A 15,204-nucleotide genomic window follows, 5' to 3' on the forward strand; every position below is an offset into this window, starting at 1 on the left:
TCTCTCTCTCTCTCTCTCTCTCTCTCTCTCTGCTATCATTTTTCACTTTCCTTGTTCTCGTTCTCATTTTTCTCCATCCTCGCCTCCTCTTCCTTGTCTCATTCACTTACCCACATCGTCAGTTAGTCAGTCAATCAGTTTAAAGAGTTGCGAAAATGATCAAGTCGTTTTAAGAATGACATTTGTTGCGACGGGAGTGAATGGAAGTGTCCAGCGCGTACGTACAATCAGTGCTCTGATTTGTTAGGCAAGTCAATGAGGTGCGGGGCTAAAAGATTGCTGAATTGAGATGGACAAAATTGAGGTGATTAAGGTCTACGATATCCAGCGTACCGTAACGAAAACCAGGTGGAAAACAAAGAAGGGAGGAGACCAAGTAGTAGGGGCTGTAGAGGATTTGGTGGAGACCTACTGGACAAAGGTATCAAAATTTGAGGATTAATTCTGTACGCCATTTTAAACGTTTCCAAGACCGGTGCCAAGAATTCTGATGGTTTGTTTGGTGTCAGGTCACAATTTACCTTTGTATTTAATGTGTGTTTAAGGTCTACGATATCCAGCTATATTCTGAGGTTCTGGATTTTTATTTTTTTTATAATTAGTTCAGTTAATGGGAGTCCACACAACATAAGTACTGTCTCTGAAGTTGAAACCTTAAAGTTCAAAGTCAAAGACACATAAAATGAACATACACCAAATGGAAAATAAAGAGAGGATGACGATGGTGCTCTTTTTTTTCTGTTCAAAACTACAAGAGAATATATAATGATATGAGAGCAGCCGGCCTGGGTCCGTGGGTGTGCGCAGTTCATCCAAAACCGACGGCCTCACACACCTCACCGCCACCCTGTTTCCTGACCCCAACATTCATGTTCAAGAAAAACTGAGACCACCATCATCTTCCTGAGAAAATTCTGCATCACACGAGCATAAAATTGTATCAGTAATGTAAAAATACACATACGAAAATCAGAATTAAAAAAAGAAATGACCCAAACTCCTACGAAAGCCTTGTCAAATATGTGTTCTTGGGCGGCGAAATGTCTTATAGTACGATAAAGAAGAGGAGGAGATAGAAACAGAAGTGACCAGTGGGATTGGACAGGGATGTACTGCCTCAACTACACTGCTTAAGATGATTACTTTTAAAATAATTCAGGAGCTAGGGGAGCCAGAATGTGGGCACAAAGATGAGGCGTTCAGGATTACCTCACTCTTCTTTGCAGATGATGGCATGCTTTTGGCAAATAGTGTAGGGGAAGCAGTACAGGTGATAGAGAAGATGGAGACTATAGCTAAAGAATATGGACTAGAAGTAAATAAGCAGAAAAGCAATATTATCATTTTTAATATGGAAAACAAACCAGAAAATATAGGGGGCATTAGTGTTGGGGATAGAATTAAATATTTAGGAATAATAGTCAATGACAAGAGGAACTATTTTCAAATGCAAAAGGAAGAAATGTTCAGGAAAGCGAGAAGGCTAGCAAATATGACATACAATGTAATTGAAAAAAGCTGTTCAAGAATGCTAATAGGAAAGACTTATTGGAAAAATGTTGCACTGCCATCCATCCTGTATGGGGTAAATATAATAAACATCACAAAGACAGACATAAAAAAGTTGCAGAGGACAGAGAATGGGGTGTACAGGAAGATTTTGAGGGCACCAATGTATGCACAGGAAGCAGCACTCAGGGGGGAGATAGGAAGCTCCAGTGTTAAAAACAGGATAAGGGAGGGACAGTGGAAGTGCTTAAGGTATGTTCTTATGGAAGGAAACGATTTGGTGAGAAGGGTGGGAGAGGAGATGATAGAGAAGAGACAAAGTAGGTGGGTGAAAGATTTGTTGAATGAACTGAGAGCAACAGAGGGACTGAGTGTGAGTGTGAGGAATGAGACAAAGGAGAGTATAAAGCAGAGAATGAGAGAGGTGGATACAAGAGAGTGGAAGAGGCAAATGAATGAGAAAGCAAGCCTTAAGATATATAGAAAATGGAGACAGGAGTTGGGAGGACAAGAGGAGGTATACACCAACAACCAAGCCTCAGAAGTGCTATTCAGATGCAGGACAAACAACATGCAACTAAAAGACAGAAACAGACACCGGCAAGAGGAAACCAAGTGTGACATGTGTGAAGCTGAACACGAAGACCTGCGACACTTCCTGCTCTGGTGCCCGGCCTGTGCAGAGGAAAGAATAAAGTGCGTGAGGCTGCAACAGCCTTACGAGGAAGAAGAGGACGACACCATTGGAAAATTTTTATTTGAAAATGAACACACCGAACAAACGAAAACAACAGTACACAAGTTTTGGACAATAAGAGAAAAAAGAATGAAAGAAAAAGAAAAACAATAGACCCAGACAGTAGACACATCAGGGAGTGCCGTTACAAAGGCAAAACTCCCGACCGACCGACTACTACTACTACTACTACCCCGTGACTCCGGATCTGCGAGCACGGGTTCGAATCCTGGCGTGCTCCAAATTTTACTTTACTGTCTCGTGAAAAATGACGTACGGCGTTGATGCATTATTTACATTATTAATGAGTTTCTTTTTTCTTATAATACATTGCGTGTTTGAGTTACGAGTTTGCTTTGCTTTAATTGGTGACTTTTTCTGTCTTCATTTACTTAATGCTCTTTTTCTTAGTTCTCTTCTTCGTCCAGAGAGAGAGAGAGAGAGAGAGAGAGAGAGAGAGAGAGAGAGAGAGAGAGAGAGAGAGAGAGAGAGAGAGAGAGAGAGAGAGAGTAACCCATTAAGTTCCATAAACATATACATCACGAAATCTAGATAGATAGATAAACAGATCAGACGTCACACACACACACACACACACACACACACACACACACACACACACACACACACACACAGTTCGGGCAACAGCCTTGTCAGTAGCGGGGGGGGGAGGGGGGGATAGGGGGGCTGAAGACAAGGGCGCCGCCACCAGCCGTCTCTGGCCTGGTCGCTGCCGCGTCATTTTTTCTCTGAATTAATAAAACATTGCCGACAATGATCCCCAGGAAGCGTCGCAGCGAGCCACTCTGGGGCCCCGAGCTCTGGAACGGGATGCAGGGCGTTTGCTCGGTGGCCCTGCCCGACACCCACAGCGTCTCGGTGAGCGTGGTGCGGCGGCGCTGGGGCTGGGTGGGGTGGCGCTTCAAGGAGACGAAGAAGGTGGCCAGGTTCACCTACGTAGACCGCGTGGTGCGCCCCGTCGTCACCTACTCCTTCCTGGACCTGGCGCAGCTTGTCAGGACCAGCGCCAAGGGCGGCGCACAGGTCAGGGTCACCCTGGCGCTGCTCAGCGGTGAGAAGCGCGTGGCCAAATTGGAGCCCAACACCTTCATGAGGCAGCTGAAGCAGAGCAGCTCAAACATGAGTTTTTCTCTGCACGTCGACAGGGAGAAGGTCACCCTGCTGAAGGCGCACCGGCCACTGCAGGAGGCGACAGCAGTGTGGCCGTTTGACGTTATCAAGCCCGCTGCCCCACCCAAGCGGCAACGATACAGGATGTATATTGACCCAGGGCTGGAACCGGGCGCCCAAGACCCTGGCAATGCCGAACAGAATAAAGACAGCGATGAGGAGAGTCGCTGGGAGGCGCGCGATGAAGGAAAGCACAAGGAGACTGAAGAAAAGAGCTACGAGGCTGACGGAGACACGGCCGACGACGAGAGTCGCTGGGAGGCGCGCGATGAAGGTAAACACGAGGATACTGAAGAAAAGAGTGACGAGGCTGACGGAGACACAGCCGACGACGACAGTGGCTGGGAGGCGGACACTGAAGGAGCGGACGAGGAGGAGGAAAGTGGCGAGTCCTCGGATGGCAGTGGCTGGGAGACTTTGGAGGAGGACGCCGAGCAGGGCGCCGAGCAGGGCGCCGGGCGGGGGCCTGCCGGAAGCCCGGGGAAGGCGGGTGGCGGCTTCCTGGAGAGGCTGGGGGTGGCGTGGCATTACGCCCGCCCCGCCCTGCTCATGTTGGGCTCCGCGGCAATCATGGCAACGGCCATCTGGTGGTCACCCATTGGCCGCGAGGATTAGCGGCAGGGCGGCAGCGGCGGCGAGCAGTAAGGGGCGTGAGGCAGCCGCCCTTAGGGCCACATCAAGGACTCCGTCCTTTGCCCACGCCTTCAGGCCAACAGAAGGCGAAGGGGCAAGGAGCATGGGCCAGCGTGGTCCTGGAGGCTTCCTCTAATTAGGGCCACGTCAAGGGCTCCCTCCTTTGCCCACCCCTTCAGGCCAACAGAAGGCGAAGGGGCGAGGAGCATGGGCCAGCGTGGTCCTGGAGGCTTCCTCTAATTAGGGCCACGTCAAGGGCTCCCTCCTTTGCCCACGCCTTCCTGGCCCTGGAGCACGCCTTCAGGGGCAGCAGAGGGCGGAGCGGCGAGGAGTGTGATGCCAGAGTGGCCCTGGAGGCTTCCCACGCTCACCGCTGCAGAGTGCCGCCCGGAGTGCGTGGCGTAGCTCCTCTGTTGCGTCCACGAAGCTCCTCCTCCTCTCCGCCCTGGCATCTCGTGTCCTCGGTATCCTCCTTCCAACACACTCTGCATCGCTCCTCTGTGCTGGCCCAAACAGTCTCAGTCTCGCACTCCTCGGGAACACCGCAGCGTCTGAACAGTCTCAGTCTCGCACTCCTCGGGAACACAGCAGCGTCTGCACTCTGCACTCGCCCAAAAAGGCTCAGCCTCGCCTCTCCCCGAACCATCGTGCACTCGCCGCCGCTATGATCACCCGTCTCTTATCATGTTCCTCGCGGGGGCGTTGCCACATCAACGAAACTACAATAGCTGGAGTGCTTCCACATATCCCACACATCACCGCTCATATATACTATACAAAAACAAACGTCCAGCAGACCGGCACGTCTCCAGTTCTGCCAGCACGCGCAATATACAAAAGTGAAGTGGTAACATCCAGCAGACCGGCACATCTTCACTCACAGTTCTGCCAGCACGCGCAATATACAAAAGTGAAGTGGTAACATCCAGCAGACCGGCACATCGTCACTCTGAGTTCTGCCAGCACGCGCAATATACAAAAGTGAAGTGGTAACATCCAGCAGACCGGCACATCTTCACTCACAGTTCTGCCAGCACGCGCAATATACAAAAGTGAAGTGGTAACATCCAGCAGACCGGCACATCTTCACTCACAGTTCTGCCAGCACGCGCAATATACAAAAGTGAAGTGCAAACATCCAGCAGACCGGCACATCTTCACTCACAGTTCTGCCAGCACGCGCAATATACAAAAGTGAAGTGGTAACATCCTGCAGACCGGCACATCTTCACTCACAGTTCTGCCAGCACGCGCAATATACAAAAGTGAAGTGGTAACATCCAGCAGACCGGCACATCTTCACTCACAGTTCTGCCAGCACGCGCAATATACAAAAGTGAAGTGCAAACATCCAGCAGACCGGCACATCTTCACTCACAGTTCTGCCAGCACGCGCAATATACAAAAGTGAAGTGGTAACATCCAGCAGACCGGCACATCTTCACTCACAGTTCTGCCAGCACGCGCAATGTACAAAAGTGAAGTGCAAACAACTTCAGAGGACACACAATGACATTATGCAAGAAGGAGCACAGAGTGCTGGAGAACAGTGGAGTGAGACTTCCCTTTCTTTCTGTCTAACAACGTGCGTATATGAAACGTAACTATAAAACAAGTTAAAACTGGATTTGGTTAGCACATTCATTCATGTATTCATTCATCTCTGCAGCAACATGTAGATATGAAACAGGTTAATACGCATGAGGAGTAGGCGTGCTCTGTGAAGCATATAAAGGACATACATTTCATAGTGTTTATGCCTCCGTGTGCTCGGTTTACTCTATTGAGCATCGGAAATGTTATGAATAGCACGTCCAGACTGGAATAACAACACACGTAAGTGGAGGCGCAGTCCATCACGTCCCCTACGCCGCAGCTCGTCACACGCTGAGTGGATACAGTCCACGGGGATAGTCTCCTTTTTATATTACAGAACCTAAACAATGTGAAGAGGCTACCAGGGGTCGGCAACCTTTGGCACGCGTGCCAGACTTGGCACGCAGAGTGCTTGCCTATGGCACGCCACGTGATTCGAAGAAGCAAAGAAAAAGCTAAAAAACAGAATAATGAGAGAGAGAGAGAGAGAGAGAGAGAGAGAGAGAGAGAGAGAGAGAGAGAGAGAGAGAGAGATAGTACATCCTTACTTTTATCACAGTTTAAGTTTTCGAACGATTTTAAATCATTTTTTCCTATGATACATTGAATTAAAACGAAAATGTTTCGTACCCGCGATGAGGAATACGTGAGTACAACGAGATGTAAACGAGTATGAGACACGTTGCCGCTGCTGACGCATCAGTCACGCAGCGGCAACGTTGCTATTTCTGCTTCAGTAACTATTTAGCCGCCGTGAGTGACACTCTAGTTACTGTCGCCATGGCTACTGCGAAAAAAGTCAAGCTTGATGTCCGATCATTTCAGTCATCATGGACAAATGACTTTGGATTTATTCAGCAGAATGATCGTGCTGTGTGTGCTCTCTGCTGCGAGAATGTCGTGTGCCGCACATCGAGTGTTAAAAGACACTTTGAAACAAGACACGAGAAGACTTTCAAGGACAGTACAGACAAGGCTGCAGCGATTAAGAAAGCAGTATCGCGCTATGAGAAACAAAGTAATGTGTTTAAGTGCTAACAAAAACAATGCAACTGAGGCCAGTTACAAACAAGCTCTGTGTATTTCCAAGCATGGAAAGCCTTTTACTGATGGAGATTTTATAAAAGCAGCTTTCCTAGAGTGCTCTGAGGTGTTATTTGATGGCATATCAAACAAACACATGATCATCTCAAGGATAAAAGACATGACTCTCAGCTAGGACCGTGGAGAGACGTATTTCTGAAATGGCTGCTAATGTAAGTGAGCAACAAACTGTTGCTTTAACAACTACACCTGTGTTCAGTGTGGCCCTGGATGAAAGCGTGGATATAAATGACATTCCCCGCTTGGCTGTTTTTGCCAGGTATAGTGACACAGAGATACACGAGGAGCTGTGCTGTCTTAAACCTATGTGTGGCACTACCAAGGAGAGGACATACTGAAGACATTCACTGATCATTTTGAGGACAGAGGGGTTGACATAAGAAAGATTTTTGCAGTTACAACGGATGGTGCCCCTGCCATGGTAGGAAAAAACAAGGGTTTTACTAAGATGGTTGAGGATAAAATTGGACACCCCATTCTGAAATTGCACTGCATAATTCATCAAGAAAATTTATGTGCCAAGATCTGGAGCTCGGATCTCAACAAAGTGATGGCTACTGTTACAACAGTAGTGAATTTTCTTGTTGCACACTCTTCTCTTACGCACAGGCAGTTTCAAGCTTTCCTTGAAGAGGCGGACAGTGCTTACAAAGATATACCCTTGCACAGCAGTGTTAGGTGGTTAAGCTGTGGGAAGGTATTGGAGAGGTTTGTGGAATGCTTTGATGAAATGAAGATTTTTTTTTATCAGAAAAAGGCCAAGACTATCCTGAGCTGGAGGACAGAGACTGGACTGTGAAACTTATGTTTCTCTCAGACATCACCAAACATCTAAATGACCTCAATCTTATCTTGCAAGGTGCAGGAAAAACAGTGATGGATTTGTATGATATTTGGAAGGCATTTGTTGCAAGGCTTGCAGTTTACTCATCAGATATCAAAACTGGTTCTTTCCGTTACTTCAAAAACTTGAAGAGCTTGTCTGCAATTCATCCTGTCAACACTACGGATCTTCAGGTGTACATACAAGAATTAAAGTCGGAGTCCTCAATCAGATTTCAAGATTTCCAACACACTGGCCCAGTGTTTTCGTTTTTAATCAGACCAGACACCTTTAAAGACAGTGAGTTGGACGAGTCTCTCTTTGAGTGGATGGAAACTGAGGAGTTGGAAATGCAGTTGACTGACCTTCAGGCCTCATAATTGTGGTCAGCTAAATTTAAAGATCTTCGAGAAATATTGGAAACTAGTATGAATGATCATGCAGCCTCCATATTAAGTTCCTGGACCTCACTGCCTGATAAATTAAATTGCATGAAGAAGGTAGCTTTTGCATTGCTATGAGCATTTGGATCTACATATCAATGTGAGCAGATATTTTTACACATGAGGCACATCCTCAACCCCCATCGCAGCAAGCTTACAACGGATCATTCTGACGGTTGTGTGAAGCTCAAGGTGTCCAGATACTCACCTGAAATTTCAACTTTGGCCAAAGGGAAGCAAGGGCAAGGATCGCATTAATATTGTGAGTATAAATTTAAAATAAAATAAAAATAATATATTTTTAGTTACAAGGAATGCTAATTGCTACAAAAAGGTAGCATCTATGTTATACATGTGCAGGAAAATACACTTTACTTTAGTTATAATGGTCACTACATACTCTATGAGTCTATGTCTATGATTATGATCTCAATTTCCATAGGACATACGCTTTATAATGTGGGAAAAAATAACACCTGGCACGCAAGGTAGTAAAAGAAAAGGCATTAATTAGACTTGGCACTCTATGTTCAAAAGGCTGCCGACCCCTGCTTTAATTTAATTGTTACAAAGGTTTTACTAATGCATTTGTTATTCATTAATATACTGATGGGATAATTAATCTTGTTTTATTTTATAATTGTTCCAGTTCTTCTCCAGAGCCACTGACCTTTTTTTTTTGTTAATCTTAGACCTACTCATATATTCCTTACCAATTTTTGTCACATAAGTAGCAACACTCCACTATCCCTATGCTCAGGGAAATGGCTTATTAAATCAATTTGTATAATCAGAATTTCTAATTAATGTGATTGGAGGAAATATAAGAAAAGCAAATGGCAAACTGACTGATGTTCCTGGGAAAGTACCCATGATCAGTGGCAGTAAACAAATGAAACAGAAAACCTGATGGAGTACAAAGATTAGGAAAAAAACTACGTAGATGACAGAGCTGGGATAACTGAGCTTAAAATTGTTTGATATCTAATCTAAATTTAACATGGACAAGCTGGAAGAACAGCAGAAACATGAACACAACCAGTAGACTGGGCATTGGCAGATACCAGTTGTTTGCTCTTGTGAATGTCACAAATAATATGGAAGAGGTAGTTACGTACGTAAAGAATTTACCTACATGGAATTGTACAACAGTCAGGGTGGCCAAGAGGAAGGTGGCGAGTATGTTTTGCTGTATTTGGAAAGTCCCAGTGTAACTGTAGATAAGTAAATAAGGAAAACGAAATGTGTAGGAGTAAATCATGATGAGAAGCCTTTGAAAAGACCTTATAATTAGTTCAGAAATTCCTATACTTGAGTTTAATAAAGTAGCTCAAGTATATACAAAATGCTTTCAGAATCAGAATTCCCAAAGCCTGAATAAATGTTGGTGGGCAGGAACACATTCACATAAAGGCTGTGTACCATGCGGGTTACCCAAAGTCTACTTCCCACGGTCTCCTGAATGTGTGTGCCTGTGTTAAAAACTCAGCCCACCTAGCTGTTCATCCTCCCTTTCAGGATGCTTGATAAATGGAAACCTGGGGAAGGTAAACTCTGGTTTTCATCATATTCATTCTCTAACCAATCATCAGGTTCTGTGTTGTTCCTCCACAACTACTGTTGCTATAGTCTTACTGAATTGAAAAAAAAAAATATCAAGGAGATTACACAGTTTGAAAATATTCAGGTCTGAAGATAAATATGAAGAAAACTAATGACCCTCCTTCAAAGCCTGTATGCCGTCAGTATTACTAGGAATACAGTCACCAGGAGTGACATGCAGCAATACTTGTATTTATAATAGTTTCACTAACAAAAATACACTCAAAAGGCCCTTGTTTGGGAACTATGACAAACTGCAACATATTGCTTTTGTTTCACTAACAAAAATACACTCAAAAGGCCCTTGTTTGGGAACTATGACAAACTGCAACATATTGTTTTTAAGTTACCATTTGCAAAAGTTAAGGAGTCAAATATTATTAGTTATTGCCCTCTGACTGGTCCGTCTAATACTTAATGGCCCATATAATTATAGATGATCAGACGGGATGGCCCAGGCTAGGCACATCTATGGTGTTGTGAACAATTATTAAGGTTGCGTCACCACACTAATAAATTTGATAACATTGTCGTGTTCAAAATTCGAGCCAATTAACTTATGGTGCAACTGTGCCAAATTTGACCTGTCCAGCCCACTCCTGAGTCCTGACCCCCGGATTGCCACTCAAGTGTCGGTCCCTGGCAACAAGTACCTAACCATTAGTTACTATCCTCTGGGAATAAGCATGCATTGTACGGGATAGAAGGCCAGCAGTGCATGTCAATATGTCATATGCCAAGACCCAAACAGGTAAACAGCAATCGCGATGCTAACTTTGGTCCGTGTCGCAGTAAAGATTCCACTGTTCCAAAATGTCCCTGCCTAGACACACGACCCAGCTGGCCTATTCATACGAACGAAATGCAGCCCATGATCAGGATCACTGATAACCCAGGGCAATGACTAATTAACTATCTCCCTCCCTCGATACACCTTCATAATGGCTGCTCAGCATTTCATGCAAATGAAGATAATGAACAATAAGCAAAATATATACTAGGGTAAAAATCTTATTCTTTGTGTAATTAGATTTATATATTAATATTTTCACCTGGTTAGGTCTACCTCTTTATCAGTCTACCTACCTATAGAAAATCCACTTCCATACGTTTGTGTTAAGTGTGTGTGTGTGTGTGTGTGTTAAGCAGTGACAATCACTAACCTGCAGCAACTGCTGGATCATTCAGTCCAGCCTGGCTGTCGTTCAGACATCCCGGGAGTGTCTGTTCAGCCGCTCGTCTGCTGGGGGTATATAAAAAAGTATATACCTGTGTGATATACCTATGTGGAGAAAAGGAATAGCCTATATGCTAGACAATCCTTCCAGGCTGTGTTATTGTATAAAAAACATTTATTCTAGAAAGGTTTTCTTTATGGATTTTTCACACACCATTTATAAATGAAAAGCATATTCAGGAAATAAAATATACTGACAAGGAAAGGGTAACAGCGTGGCAACAAATCGACTCACTGGGGCCTCGCCCGCTGCACCCCGACATCTGAGCCAAGGAGGCTTGCCTACCCTTGATATAAACCGTTCACTGACGCACCGCTGAGCTACAGTCACCAGTCTCACACACACACACACACACACACACACACATCGATGTACGGGACACGACTGTCTGTTAGTGTCCAGGGAATGTCTTAAACTCACCCATATGTCTGCATCCCTAATTAATTAAGTCTCGTTGTGGTGTTTTTTGCTTTATTTTTGAGCACATATCGGCAGCAAAATGATGGAAGAGGTGCCACTCACCCATGCGGTCAGCAAATTATGATGGGCCGGGAGGGAGGACTACAGTTTAACGCAAGGCCAGGCACATTACCTCGCCAGTGCATCTGCAAGACTGTGGTCTGTTAACTGCAAGGATACTACATAGTCCCCATGTTTGGATGTAGAGCCTTCTAGAATTCTTGATTACCAGACATCTAGCAACTACCCACGAACCGAAGCTTCAACCACCGGTTCAGTTTCCCGTTCGCCGCACGGCATCTCGCGTAGTGACTTGTCTGGGTGTTGTTATTAGGCTCTCAGTCGCCTGGAGAGGTGCCACAACACAGCAAATGATCGTACTGGATCTCTCAGTGTGTGTTCAGAAGAGGAAACAAAGGCTGCTTGAATATGGAAATTAGGCCTCTGCGAGGTTCCTTCCTTATCGCCCTTGTACCGGTGTGTGTGTGTAAGGGGGGGGGGGGGGTAAGGACTGAATGGAGGATGTTCCCGTCTGACGATCATTAGAATGTTAATCTATTAACATTGTGCCAAGAAAGAGATTGACAAATATCCTAATATACAAAGTTCAAATATTAAAGTCGAGCTATAGTGAACGGATAAGATATTTTCGAGAATAAGGCTTGTCAGCGTGAAGCGTGATGTTTTCTTATTAACATATAGACTACCTATTAAGTAAACTACTGGATTCATTCATATTATTTAACGGTTAATAACACCATCCGGCGTGCCTCGTTCCGCTGATTTACTGATTGAATAGTCAACATTCATTACTGTTGGCTTGTTAGGTATTTGGTTGGAACAGTTGCCATGACAACATAACGTCATATATAGACTGTCTGTGTGTGTGTGTGTGTGTGTGTGTGTGTGTGTGTGTGCCACGCACGCCAAACAAGCCTGATTGAGAATGACACGTGTAGAAAAGCTTAAAAATTCGGACACTTGAATCTTAGTCATGCGTACTTTTTCAATCTGTGCTAACATTGTCAAATCTTATCAAAAACATCTAAATAAAAATATAATTATTCAAACATATTAGCGTCCACCTGAACTCGATTAGCATTGAATATTCTATCAACAAAGATCAAGTACTGCGTGACTGTCACGGTGACTGCACAGGATGCTTCATAATGAAAAAACCTGCTCGGGACTCACCTGCTGGAAGCTGAAGGGCATGACGCGGGTGTCGGAGGAGCCGCCGCCCCGCCTGGACCCGCGGTGCCGCCTCGCCGCTCGTCTCGTCGGTAATGAAGATTTACTTCCTCGTGAAGCGGTGCTCCAGGCCTGGGTCGAGCACCGATTCGAAAGTGTTAGTTGAACCCATAAAGAAAATTAGCAAGCTGTTTCTATTTTTAACTTTAATGCCCATCTTAGGTCCTCCCCTCCCATACACATACTCGTACATAAAAATGCCCTCCTGTGTGTTCAGACGATCCCAGAATTATTGAGTAAGCGGCAAGGAGCACCTGATAGCTATGAGTATAAGAGAGAGAGAGAGAGAGAGAGAGAGAGAGAGAGAGAGAGAGAGAGAGAGAGAGAGAGAGAGAGAGAGAGAGAGAGAGAGAGAGAGAGAGAGAGAGAGAACTATCCGTAATTGGCAAAATAACATCATCTCAGGGCGCCTCCAAGCACGCACACGCACACACACACACACACAGTCATATCCATGCGCCCTGAGGGGAGGGTGAGGGGCCCCCATTCCGCCTCTTAATTGTGCGGCGAGTATAGTTACTTATAATTATAGTTAAATGGTTAGTTTAATAGATAGTTCAATAGTTAGTTTGTTAGATCGTTAGATGGTTAATTACTAGAAGTTAGTTAGGTAGTTAGGTAGGTAGACACTAGGAGATTCAAGGGAGTATACGCTACAGCTGAGCCTGGCCGCGGTGCTCATCTCCTCATTGGCTTCTGGGCTTGTGGTATATATATAAACCACAGTTTACCTTCTCCAGGTTTCTCCAGGTAAGTACTCATTTGTCGACCAGCCAGAAAAGGAGGGCAAACAGCAGGCTGGGCTGGGCGCCGATTACTTGGGCCGGGATTCGAACCCAGGCACTCAGATTAGTAGTCAAGCATTTTAACACATTCACCACGAAGGCACCGATCACAGCTTTATTACAAGTGCATTATATATATATATATATATATATATATATATATATATATATATATATATATATATATATATATATATATATATATATATATATATATATATATATATATATATATATATATATATATATATCATATATATATATATATATATATATATATATATATATATATATATATATATATATATATATATATATATATATATATATATATATATATATATATATATATATATATTTATATAAACTTCAATGAGGACAGCTTACATGTAGCACGCTCGTGTGTGTTATGGGCATCACAGCAAGGTTTGTAGTTTCCAAGTTATCTCAGCTCGCCAGAGGAAAAATAACAGTCGTAGAAAACTGGTTGCCCCGTCCGTCATGCCCGTGAAGCTGCAACCTGTGGTTTGTGACGCAATTATGAGGCCACATCTAAGTGTAAATACAGTTGTTTGCCGAATATCAGCCTTTTGTATGACATATCGAAACAATGAATGTATGTATTTGTCATATAATAAAATTCCAAATATAGCAAAGATCTCACTTCATCCCTGAAATGACGAGGACCATGGAAATATTGCAGCAGTCGGACGGACGGACACACACACACACACACACACACACACACACACACACACACACACACACACACACACAGGGCAGTAGATGTGTTTCTAAAGTCGGGATGTGTTTAGAATATATTAGTCGGTCTGTCAGAAATGTCGCTCCACCGGCGGTCACTCGTGGTGACAGCAAAAGACGTTATCTAAGGGAGTCACAAAGGGATATCACAAGAGTATTAATAAAAGATCTAGATATACCATTTTCATGTAAATATTGTAAAAAACATATGTAAAAGCTCTTCTTTCTGCCTTGCAGTTTGTGCAGAGACTGTTTAGGCTCCGTCACGGCAAAGCGTTGATATGCAAATATTCTCACAGCACTTGATAAATCTCAAGACAGATCACTGATTACGAATATCCAAATTGTTTATATAGCTCGTAAAAGTGTTAGTCAGACTACTTGCAACTGGTGTTCCATCAACAGCTGCCTCAGGAGTAAGCGTTGTGTTGGCCGCCGCTACATGGAGGGCGTGTGTTGGTTTATGCTTCGGCAGCTTCGCTGCCAGGTCAGAGGAGACACCAGCACCTAATGTCATCTGACAAAAACACAGACCCGTGCAGATCACATAGGGAGGTACAAGGCAGTCGTTCTTGTTGAGGGTTGGCTGGTGTGGATCCTTAGCTGGACACCCACTGATGGTGCAGAAAGCCTATCACCTTTGTTCGTGTCTGCGCATCAGGGGAGAAGAGAGCATTGGTGGTGGCGTCCATGTTGTAAACACGCGGGCCACCTAGCACAGCGTTTCAGGCAATGCCATCCATTACAGAGTGTTTGTACGACGTCACCGCTCAGAGATGTCTCGCAGTTACTGAAGAACCTTGTCGATGCTGAACGAAACTATGTCCCTCGCGCCCTCCAATGAAGAATCTCTGCCGGGAGAGCACAGCCTCGCCGCCTCCCGCTACGGACGGTCACTTGCAGTTGTTCTCCTCGGTGTCCTCCATGCAGGTGTGGCACTGCACGTAACAACACCAGTGAAACTTGCAGTTGCAGTGCCATGTGCGTGTGTACTGGTGAGTGTTGTACCCGCGGCCGCAGCACAGCAGGTCACAGCCACCTGGCCCTGATGATGAAGAGGAGCAGTGAAAGT

General features: G+C 44.8%; 1 pseudogene; it reads right to left on the reverse strand.

Annotated features, from left to right (window-relative positions):
• Nucleotides 1–13,771: 13,771 nt before the first annotated feature.
• Nucleotides 13,772–15,204, reverse strand: part of LOC126994580 (protein Wnt-7b-like) — a 20,088-nt pseudogene continuing 18,655 nt past the window's right edge.

The sequence above is a fragment of the Eriocheir sinensis genome, unplaced genomic scaffold (assembly GCF_024679095.1).
Source record: "Eriocheir sinensis breed Jianghai 21 unplaced genomic scaffold, ASM2467909v1 Scaffold823, whole genome shotgun sequence".
Taxonomy (NCBI): Eukaryota; Metazoa; Arthropoda; class Malacostraca; order Decapoda; family Varunidae; genus Eriocheir; species Eriocheir sinensis.